Source organism: Centruroides sculpturatus, unplaced genomic scaffold, assembly GCF_000671375.1.
Source record: "Centruroides sculpturatus isolate CEXI.00-Female unplaced genomic scaffold, Cexi_2.0 scaffold1844, whole genome shotgun sequence".
NCBI classification, from domain to species: Eukaryota; Metazoa; Arthropoda; class Arachnida; order Scorpiones; family Buthidae; genus Centruroides; species Centruroides sculpturatus.
The window spans coordinates 12,676-24,009 of record NW_019385984.1 but is presented as its reverse complement, the minus strand read 5'-3'; the positions used below and the strand labels follow the sequence as shown (position 1 = coordinate 24,009).

The 11,334-nt window shown below is 32.1% G+C and overlaps 1 non-coding gene and 1 pseudogene across 1 annotated transcript; one reads left to right on the top strand and one right to left on the bottom strand.

The window, feature by feature from the left end:
• The first annotated feature begins 2,295 nt into the window (after positions 1–2,295).
• On the top strand, positions 2,296–2,367 carry Trnaw-cca. The gene has a single exon. It is a non-coding gene; the product is annotated as a tRNA-Trp (tRNA).
• Positions 2,368–8,977: 6,610 nt separating this feature from the next.
• LOC111612935 lies at positions 8,978–9,936 on the bottom strand (annotated as a pseudogene).
• Between the last annotated feature and the right edge of the window lie 1,398 nt (positions 9,937–11,334).

The following is an 11,334-nucleotide window of genomic DNA, read 5'->3' as shown; positions in this document are numbered from 1 at the left end:
GTATGGTCGACGGTGTCCAGGTTTTCTGTACAAAGGGTGCTGAGTTTAAATACGTATTTAGGTCGTTTTTGGCGAAATTTCATTCTTTGTCAGACGAGCATTTGATATTTGGCTGTGAATGGTACAGTATCTTAGAGGTACCATTTTTAGAAGCAGAGAAAAAATTATCTGTAAAAATATAAGATATCACATTATCAATTGGTGTCTACTTGACCAATGAAACAGTGCCATTTCGTATGTTTCGAGTATAACGATAAACTTGAAAATGGTGGGCTAAAAACCCAAACCCTTTATATCGTTTTCGTTTTAATATTTATTATATTATAGTATTGGATTTATGTAACTACGAAGGTTGTCTTTTATAAAAGTTTATCACACCAAGTTTTAAAATAATTTGTTTAAAAAAGCTTTTAAAATATAATTAGATCATGTTTTTTCCTAATGTACATTAAGAAAGTTGAGTAGATTATCAAACAATAAAATGTCACCTTTGGTCAAAAATCTTTAAGGCAGCATTTGTTCAATTATTCACGATGGAAATTTATTATTCAAATCTAATAAATCTGGTTCCTGGTTATATTAATCATTAATAAACCATTACTTAAATGAACTCTTAAAATCCACTCTCCTGGATCTATCTGACGGAAAACGAAACAACCTTATACCTTTGGCTGTCGAATTTGTAAAGTTCGGTGCTGAATAGCAAACCATTTTTTACATGAACTCCAACTAATTGAGATCGAAAGAAACAAATAATCAGCTTCGTTCTAGATACACTGTACACAAAAAAGAGATCCAACGTGGCGATTGCCACGATCCATAACAGTATCGTGTCTTGACCTTATTATGTTTATAAACGCTACTTTTACGTTATTTGCCAAAATGTATAAAAATGCAACTTAAAGGCGGCTATACACGTTAAGTTAATCCTCAAAGGATTGACCATGCATGCCTGACCTTGAGTAATTCCAGATGGTGTGTGGGGAAAACTTAGCAGTTTCGGAGAACTGTACCGACCACCGGAGTACAATAGAAAAACCATTTGATTTTCCTGGCGCAATGTCAGACTGCGTGTCTGTCACTGCAATGTCTCGTGAATGTTTGGAAGAATTATTTTTTATAACCTTATTAACTTTTATTATTTATAACCCGAAAAATTAATTTTTTGGGTTATAAATTATTTTCAGATCAAAAATATTTTGAGTAAATTAAAGTTATAAATAATTTTTATATTCAGAAAACTTCTCAATTCATTTTTTTCAGTTTCATAAAACATCTTGATACTCTATATCCTTTTCTTTTACATTTTAAAAAATTTATTATTTTAATATCCAAGTAAATTAAAACATGACAACTTAAAATAAGACAAAGTTTAATAAATTCTTTTTAATTATTAAATTATAAAATTAATTTGCCATAATAATGTTTACAATTTCTACTAATATCAAATGTGATTGACAATTATTAATATATATTTGCTTTTTTTTTTCTTCTTCTAATATCCGAATAAATTAAAACACGACAATTTGAAATAATATTTTAACAATAAGACAAAGTAAATTAGGGAAATAGTTTAATATAATAATTATTTAAATTAGATTTGTTACTTATTTATTAAATATCTATACAACGTGTTGATTTTAAAATTAGCTATTTTTCGTCTATAAAATTTAATCCATAAATTTTTTTGGTAGTAAAATGGACTTGCCATCGATCTATCGCTGATAATTGATGCTTTTTAAGAGAATCTATAGCCCAAAATCTCCGTTTAAAAATTAATTTTGTGATCTGTGCTACCAAAATCACTCCTACTACTTCTAATTACAACATAAACTTTTATGCATACTTTTTTTCCGCGACTTTTAATAGAATTTGTTGCCAATAAACATCCAAGAACAGTCAGTACGTCGTCATCAGATGCCATGGCCGACTGACTAACTGGCGCCCGGGGCCACGATACTATATTAGCACCCCCTTCCCCTCAAAAAACAAACCTTGTTTTCTTGGAAGCCATTTGGCGCCCGGGGCAAGTTGCCTCACCCTAGCTACGTCTCTGTTAAGAGCTTTTTTTCTTCGTTTGTGGGCGATAGGAAATTCTGAAGTTCCTCAAGGTCAGGCAGTTTCAAAGGATTAACTTAACGTGTATAGCAGCCTTTAAACGAAGTCGATGAAATCTTTTGTTTTTAAATAGCTAACATTTCATTTTGATTAAGTATATTCGATAATAATAATACAAATTTACAAAATTTTGGTTCGTCATTCAAGTATGATAAAAAAAAAACTAGCGTGAAACAAATGCCGGTGGCGCAATGGTATCGCGTCTGACTCCAGATTAGAAGGTTGCGTGTTCGAATCACGTCTGGCTCACTGACTACTTTTATTTTTATATATAATTATACTTTATAGTACAGCTCAGCTACACGTCTAATGTTAAATACAACCATCAAATTTCTTTACATAGAAGTCACGAATATGAACACTAAAAGCGTGGCAACGTGTAATTTGAAAGTACACAGAAGAGAAATAAAATTTGCAGATATGACCCGTGTTTTCCTATAAGAAACGAATATACTAATAGAGTATGACCATTTCAAAATATTACGGAATACGATTTACTGAAAACTAACAATTTTTGAAGTTCGTTAACTCCACACTGCAAAACCCTTGCCTGGACCACATAACTTTTCTTCGGGGAATGTCCAATCTCAAATAGGTACGTGATCCCATAAAATGATAATAAAAGTAAGATTACAATTCTATCTCTCACCTGAATTCGCTACTGTTTTCAGATGGAAGTGAATTACTTTGAAAGATAAATATTTATATGTTCCAAGTAAATTTTAAAAATTAGCAATTTAACAAGGTATAATTGTTTCCGTAAACAAATTATTTTCGAATGTCACTCGAAATGTTATATGTGCTAATCGTAAAATTTATCAAACAGCTATTTCTAAACCTTATAATATAATGCAGATGGATTGATAATAATAAGCGCAGAGCCCTAAACGATTAGGAGTTGAAAGTTGAGTCACGAGAATGCATACTAAAAAAAATGTGGAAATTTTACCGGAGGGAGAAAAGAAGAGGATTACGGATTATTCTGAAGAAGTCGGCTTCTACTGTACTATTTTATATACATTATTGTTTTTTTTTTGTTTCTGAGTTTTTGCGGGAAATCGAACATATTTTTAAACTTATCTAAAAATTTTCTAACTCTGAAAAAAGGAAAAACTTAACTTTTGCACGCAGTAAAACGAGTAAGATCGATTATCAATATATATAACCCATTCAACGAGTGTCTGTCCGCGTAACCGTTTGATAACGGACACTGGAGGTGCCCCTACCGTGTGTCATATTTCAAACATTCAAATTGACAATTTTAATTATTATTTAAATTAACAATATAAATTATTGTTATTCATTTGGCCCATAAATTATTATTTGGTCAATATAACAATATAAATAATTCAGTATATTTGTAATAGGAATTTATTATTTCAGGGGCTTATATCTCGTGAAGGGTCGCGAGTAGGGGTATGGTTCCTTTGACTTTATTGTTCGCACAGGAGCTACAGTTTGGGGAGTCGCCACCTCTTCATTCGGAATGTAAATCTGACCATTGGGACTTTAACAGAGCTGTACCGCATATTGATAGAAACAAAAAAAGTCAAAGGAACCGTGCCTCATGAAAATTTGTAAATAACGCCCACTAAGGGGCGTCCCAGGCTACTAGTATAACTATAAAAGTTACCGAACGTAAGGGTTTATCACACCGAATGACCAATCTAACATATATTAAAAATTCTTTATTCCTATACTGTACACGATATATAAATTGTGTTAAAATAGGTACTCAATGTGATAAACTCTTACCTAAGATAATATAGTACAGGAGTTAGAAGTACGAAACAATCTTTGCTGCTGTTATTTTTTGTCCAAGCAACGCTAAGCTCATCTGCTATTATAATACAAATTCCAAAAACCTTTGATTTATTTGCAGAACGGATCCATATTTTTAAACTCCTTTTGCTCTGTAGGCACTAAGAGGGCTTCTTTTTAGCTAGGTCTTTTTGGGTTCTGCAGGTTGGTGAGGGACAAGGCCAGACATATTATCCAGACAGACGATTTTCCGAAAAATTCCTGGCGATTTTTTGATCCGTCCAGATTCGATCCTGGCTCCCCAGAACAGCAGGGTTTCCCCTTGACAGTTCGGCAACTACAGTGCAGAAGATAATGATATGAAGTGCCATCTAAATTAAATTCCAGCATTTGCCCTTGATTCGTCAATGGCAAAGTGACACGTGGGTGATCCCCCGAAAAGGTATGTCCCCATTAGTACCTTTATGAGAAACTACACTCTACTTCAGTGTTGGTAATGTGAACAAAACCCGGAAAACTCGTGGCCAGCTGGTTGGAGAGTCCTGAACCCACAATTTTATCCACTCGCCACTCACTGATCGACAAAATTCTAAATAGCCTGGAATGTTTGAAAATGCGGTACCTTGTGAAAACTATTCTAAAAGTTTGGTAACCCATAAATAAGAACTAATAATTAGTGTTATTAAATACAGAAAGGCTGCTTGAACATTTCTTGTTTTTCGCCATCACTCCACTCAATTGTACCAAAGAAGAGAAAATGGAATACAATGCACTCACCACCTACAACAACAAAAAAGTTATTTAGTGAAAATCTATAAAACAATTATAGTAAATCTACTTACTCTTATCAAAAAGTTTCTCTTTATAAAGAAGAAATCGGCAACAGAGATTCCCATAGACAGACCCTTAAATCGTTTCATGAAATCAGTTATCTGTGCAGAAGAATGAAATATTATTATAAACTTCGTATGATTTTACTCCTACCATAAAATACTAATAAAGTGTATAAGGTCACCTTGAATTTGAATTGTAAGGACAAATCAGCAGAACATAATTTTACAATAGAGCTGAAATCGTCGTAGATCTAAAATTTTAAGGTAATCAATCATGAAATAATGAACACATTTACTATATCATGCGAATTTTAAAAGGTGTTTAAGAAATTTTCGTCATAAGAAATTATTGTAAATAATTTATCAAATGTAAGCTTTCAGTAAAAACACATTACCGAAGAGCGTCGTTTATCCGAAAGTCCGTTTATCTGAAACGTCGGTTATCCAAAAATTCAGTCAACAATTTTAAATTTTCGCTAGTGCTGTGTCGCTGCAATCTTTGGTTATATCTTGGGCTACTCCAATATTCTTTTTGTTGGTGTGTGTGTTTTAGCTGGCAGCACTGGCACTTTTGTGTGGCATTTTTCTGAGGACTGTGTGTAGTGCTGAATCGAACGTTTTTGATAATAAATCAACTTCTAAAGTATATTGTTTTTGTTTTTATATTTTTTTAATATATTTATTTTGTTTGTACAAAGTAAAAAAAAATAATTTTTAAGGATACAATAGCCACGATTGTTATTTTAAAAAGTTTGCATTATGCTTACCATCGACGAAAATTCAACGCGAAGCGACACGCAACGGAGAAAAATTTCAACATGTGATAAATTAACATATTTTTTTGTATAATCGGTTATCCGAAAAATAAGTTATTTGAACGACCTTAGTCCCCAATTGATTTGAATAAACGACGCTCTACTGTACTTTTACGAAACATATTTAAACGATTTTGTGTGGAAAGCTTCGCAACTCGTAAAACATTTTTTTTTCGAATTAAGAAAGCAGTTGTTTTTCTTATTTCTTTGACTGGTAAATTTTTGCAAATTCCGAAATATGCTGATTATTGTAATTCTAATGGACAATGCAATCCTTTCGTTCGCAATTAAATACGAAAAGGCTGCTTGAACACCCGTCCCTATAGTTGATAAACAAAAAGTTTTACCTTATGTTTCTCAAATTACTTTGCTACTATAAAATATTAAATGTTGTGATGTATTATTACAACGTCTGCACTTACTGACGTTGATTGCTTTCATGCGGCTTCTACTTCTTTGCTCATGTTCACATTACACCCAATTATAATTTACATAAATAATTAAAAACAGCTTTAAAATTTATTCCAAAAGCACAGTTGCAATCTAACAATATTTATTACGAATTTCTTATGAATTTGGGCTTCTGTATTAACAAAATACTAAAAAATGTTAAACGATTTTTAAGTCATTAATTACATGCTACTTTTTCTATATTTCAAAATATTATTTAAAATACTTACCAATCTCACTGCATTTGATAATAACCGAGCTACAAGAATAAGTCCGAAACCGAACATTAAAGAACAAATTCCAGTAAATATTCGAATGTTGAATTTCATATGCCCAAATATTGTTCCATAAGTGTAGAAGCAGGTAATATAAAGGAAATGAGTATAAATTATAGGAATCAGCCAATAAAAAATTTCGTTGATCATTTGATAAACTTCCCACAGTTCTGTGTGTTTTTCCATAATGATTTGTAATTGCGTTTTCAACAATCTCATTCGAATGTTTGTCTCTTGTAATTTTTGAGATAAATTCGCAAATCTTTTCGACCATACAAATATACATAAACCAAAAGTTAATAGGAGAGATGCGATATGTCCGACTACATACAGAAGCCATATTGTATGATTAATAGAACATGTCATTGCTTCGAAATCGCTTCCGTGTTGTATCTTTATCTCGGTGTATAGTACTAACGTGGACATTAAGCACATTAGTAACCACGCCGAAAATACCGAAGACAAACTTGCAACTAATGACATTTGTATACGATTTGCAATTTTGTATTCTTCTTCGTAATCAAATTTCGAGTAATGCAAATCTAATGATTTCCTTTTGACAATGCTAAACTGTAGTGCAATATACACTGCAATAAATAGAAGAGTTAACGAAGCTAGAGTCGAATGTTCCTTATAAATTTTCATTACTCGAAGGCAATAATAGTCTGGTCGTAGAATCTGCAGAAAAAATTCGAGCGCTTTCAGCCAGAGATATACTTCGAGGAAATTTGCATAAAATTTAAAACACGTAAACAGAGAACATTTCCTTTTCGTCCTGTTTTTCTGCTGGAGACATTCGCAAGAATCCAGTAAATCTATTCCAAATACTTTTACACAAGAGAAAATTGGATTATATAAGTACAGTGGACAATGCTTCATTTTATTTTCTTACTACTGACAATATAATTGCAATCAAAAAATTATAATTTTTCTTTGTACATAGTGTTCAAAGTTTATAAGTTACTCAGAATATTTTTGAGATAAAATCACTTTACGTTCACCTTTTTAAAATTTTAAAATTAAGGCTTCACTTGTGATTATTTTTATTTTTAAAACGTGAATCTAGCAGAAAAAGCACTAATTATGGTACTAAGGCCAGTATCAATCTACAATTAGAAATTTAAATGCCTTTATATATGTACATCAATCAGGAAAAGTATGCGTATCTTGTTATGTAAAGGAATATTTACTCAACTAATTGATAGACTGCATTGTATTTGTTCACTCTTAGATAAAGCAGACTTATCTATCTCACGTAAAAGAGCAAACGATTATCATAATTTATTGTTAGAAATATAATTAGTACATCACGATTAACTTCATACTAGAAATAATTATACGTCGAAAATAAAGTTTTATTACTGTCAATTGTACGAACCCCAATATAATGACTTCGGAAACACTAAATCGATTTTGCTCGTTGAGAAATATTTGTTGGAAAAGTAATGTATTATCGTACTGTCGCTGTTATATCTTAACTTCTGTTATTGAGCCGCAATTTGAAAAAATTATATATTTGTAAATTTTCACTGTCGTTTGTCTTTTTATGTATCTGTCTTTCTATATTCACCTCTGCCAACTGAAAGTCACGTTATTTCAATTCAAAACATTTTTTTTCTCAGATGTGTTATATACATGGGCAGCACGACTTTATCGTTAAAGGAAAAGTATTATGTACAGTAGCAAGCCATTACTAATTTGAGGTGAAGAGCACATATTTTAAGTTAAATAAATTAAAAATATGATTAGAAATTGCCGCCTGGTATTGTGACATAGTCACAATAAACGTTTATTCGTTTAATTATGAAATTAAACGAATAAACGAAATGTTTATTTGTTTAATTATGAAATTGTAAAATTATAACGAATACCAACGATTTAATTTTACACTATAACTATGCTATTAATTAATTGACCAAATTACATAATTTAATCAAAAGTATGGCAGTTGGACCACCATCCTGTGCTTTAATTAAGCATGGTTTGTACATTTTGTTTGTACATTTACGACATAACAAGTTTATATACTTGTTAAATCGTAATTGAATTGAAATATTTTTCGAATCATTCTGTTTGTTTGTTTTTTATGTTATATTTCTTATTTTTATGTTTTTATTTGTCATACTTTCTGCACATGGCATAACAATTCGTTGTGTATACATTAGTATTACTAGTAAAGTTTATACCAGATACGTCACTGCATCTCGTATATACTTTGAAAGTATCACTTAATTAAATGTGAATTTAACACTGAAATTTATTATTTTAACGAAAACGATATTAAAAACCTTGTATTCTTTTTATACCAAGCCTAGGGGTAAATTTTCCAACGACCTCTTTAATTTTTTTGAAGAGATCCCTTGTAAGTCCTTTTGCATTATTTAATTCAACTTCTTTGCATTTATTATTAAAATATTCTTCTTTATCCTTCCTAGCCTGTCTTTGGAACTCTGCAGTTAATTTTTTAATTTTTTGACGATCTCCTATAATTTTCATTTGTCTCCCAGTGTTTGCAATTTCTAAAGATTTGTTTGACAGCCAAGGCGTTTTCTTATTTTCCTTCTTCTTCTTTCCTATGCATTTATCAGCAGTATGTTTAATGGTGTTTTTTAAAGACTCCCAGACTTCATCAGGTTCCTTTCCTGATGTATTAATTGTTTTGAGACCTTCTTTTATTTCTGAGATGTAAGATGGGGTGATATATCTAGCATAACATCCCATTATTTCACTTTTTTTTCTTAGCTTTCAAATGGAATGATATTTTTGAGATAAGGAGTTCATGATCAGTCCCACAGTCAGCACCCGGTCTGGTACATGCTGATTTGATTGCATTCCTCCATCTCTTGCTACCTATTATATAATCAATCTGATTTTTATAATTTCCATATGGTGATGTCCATGTATACAGTCTTCGTTTATGTACTTGGAAATATGTATTTGCAATAAATAGTTTATTTGAAATGAAGAATTCTACTAGTCGTATCCCAGCATCATTTCTCTTCCCAAGACCATATCTTCCAACATGTCCTGGAGTCTCTTCTTTTCCTACTTTTGCATTCCAGTCACCAAGAATAAAGAGTGCACCTTTTTTTGGTAAAGTATTAACTGTTTCTTGAAGCTTTTCATAAAACCCTTCAATTTCATCTTCTTTGCTTCTGTAGTAGGAGCATAAACTTGAATGATTAACAGATTGACTGGTTTTCCCTGCATCCTCAAGATTATGATTCTGTCACTAACTGGTTTATAACCCAAAATAAAATTTACTAAATTCTTTTTTACAATTAGAGCCACTCCATTTTTTCTTAATTTATCATGTCCAGAATAGAAGATCCTAAAGTCATTTGAATCAAAGTTTTCCATTTCTATCCATTTAAGCTCACTGACTCCTAACACTTCTATCCCGATTCTTGTCATTTCACTTTTGATTATGTCTAGTTTTCCAGCATACATGCTTCTCACATTCCACGTTGCAAATATGTGTTGTTTGAAGAAACTTGGAACTTTCTTTTCGTGGTTGACTGCATCAATGACTAAACTCCCTTTCGGCTTTGACTTAATCATGTCATTATGTTCAATCTTAGTCAGTGAAGTTCCTTGTTCATCCCCAGTAGAAGTTAGAGTGCTTTTAAACCTGAGGGTCTCATACTCCAACACTATATGTCTATTATGAAATTCCTTGTCCATGTAGTTTTTTTGGCAAGAGTTGAGGAAGTGGTTTGCCATTGCCTTCTTCCTTGTTATTTCGATTACAAGTGATGAAATCGCTACTCACCCAAGTTTTCAGCTACTTCATAAGAGTAAAGACAATGACCGTTTCTATGGCTACGCCATACAACCGGTCATTGGCTTTACTCTTATGAAGTATCTATAACTATATCTATATACAAAAATGGACGTGTGTGTCCCTATATTTCACTTTTTAGCCAAAACTACACATCGCACATGAATGCTGTTTGTATGTAATACCAGCCCCAAGTCTCCATTCGTGCACTATGGTGGTTGCGTCTCGATAGCTATAAGGGTGCGGGAGATATGTGCTTGAAAGTGGTTGAAAGTGGAAGATTTTCTATTTCGATTTTTAAAATGTTCGAACCGTTTTAAATTCGAATTTTTATTCGAATTGGTTCGATTATAGAACGATTGTAAACGTTCCAGAAAGTTGATCAAATTGAAAATAGTTCGTTTGACTGGATGTAAAAATTCTCTAATTAGTCTGGATACGGGGACCTAATTCTTGCATTCTGTGCTATAAGGGTGTGCTCTCATTTATCCACCAGCGTATATATTAAACCTACTCACACCCCGCTATATATACCAGCACAGTATATGGATCCATATCGATATAAAATGGTCGCATTTCAAACTTTGATAAGAAGAGCCTATTTTATTGTGATAGAATCGGTGACAGGAATAAAGAAATTGACAGAATATTGCAAGTAGCTCAGACCCTAGGCTACAAGAAAAGCACCATTGTAGGATTACTCAAAAAATATGAAAAGAATAAAGAAAAAAAAAAGCTTAAATACCGCTCCCAATAGACGCTTGAAGTTTACGTATAACAGTAATTTGAACAGTATTATGAAAGAAGGTGCTAATAAGAAACAAGCAAGAATGGTTTTAAAAAGAGCCTCAAATTTATATAAGATATTGAGGAATGATAAGAATAGAATAAAAACAGAAGAAAAACCAGGTGTCTATAAAGTACCTTATGAAAACATCCAACTAGATGTTAAGAAAGACTACATCGGCGTCACCAACAGGAGCTTAGGAGTAAGACTAAAAGAACATCGTTATAACGTAAAAAAATGATCCAATGCCACAGTTTTGTCGCAAGTCCAAGGTTCGGTGGTGAAATGGGACGAGGCAACAATTATAAAACCAGTGCCATCCCCCACTTTATCAATGACGGCGGAGAAGATTGAAATATATAGGAGTAGGCTACGTGAGGGATGTTTAAATGCGAGAGATGCTGAGAGCCTGTCGTCGGCGTGGAAATACATGATTAAAAAGTTCACTGAAAACTCAAGCTAGAATTAGTTTATTGGAAGATTTATTATATTTATTATATATTTTTTATTTTTT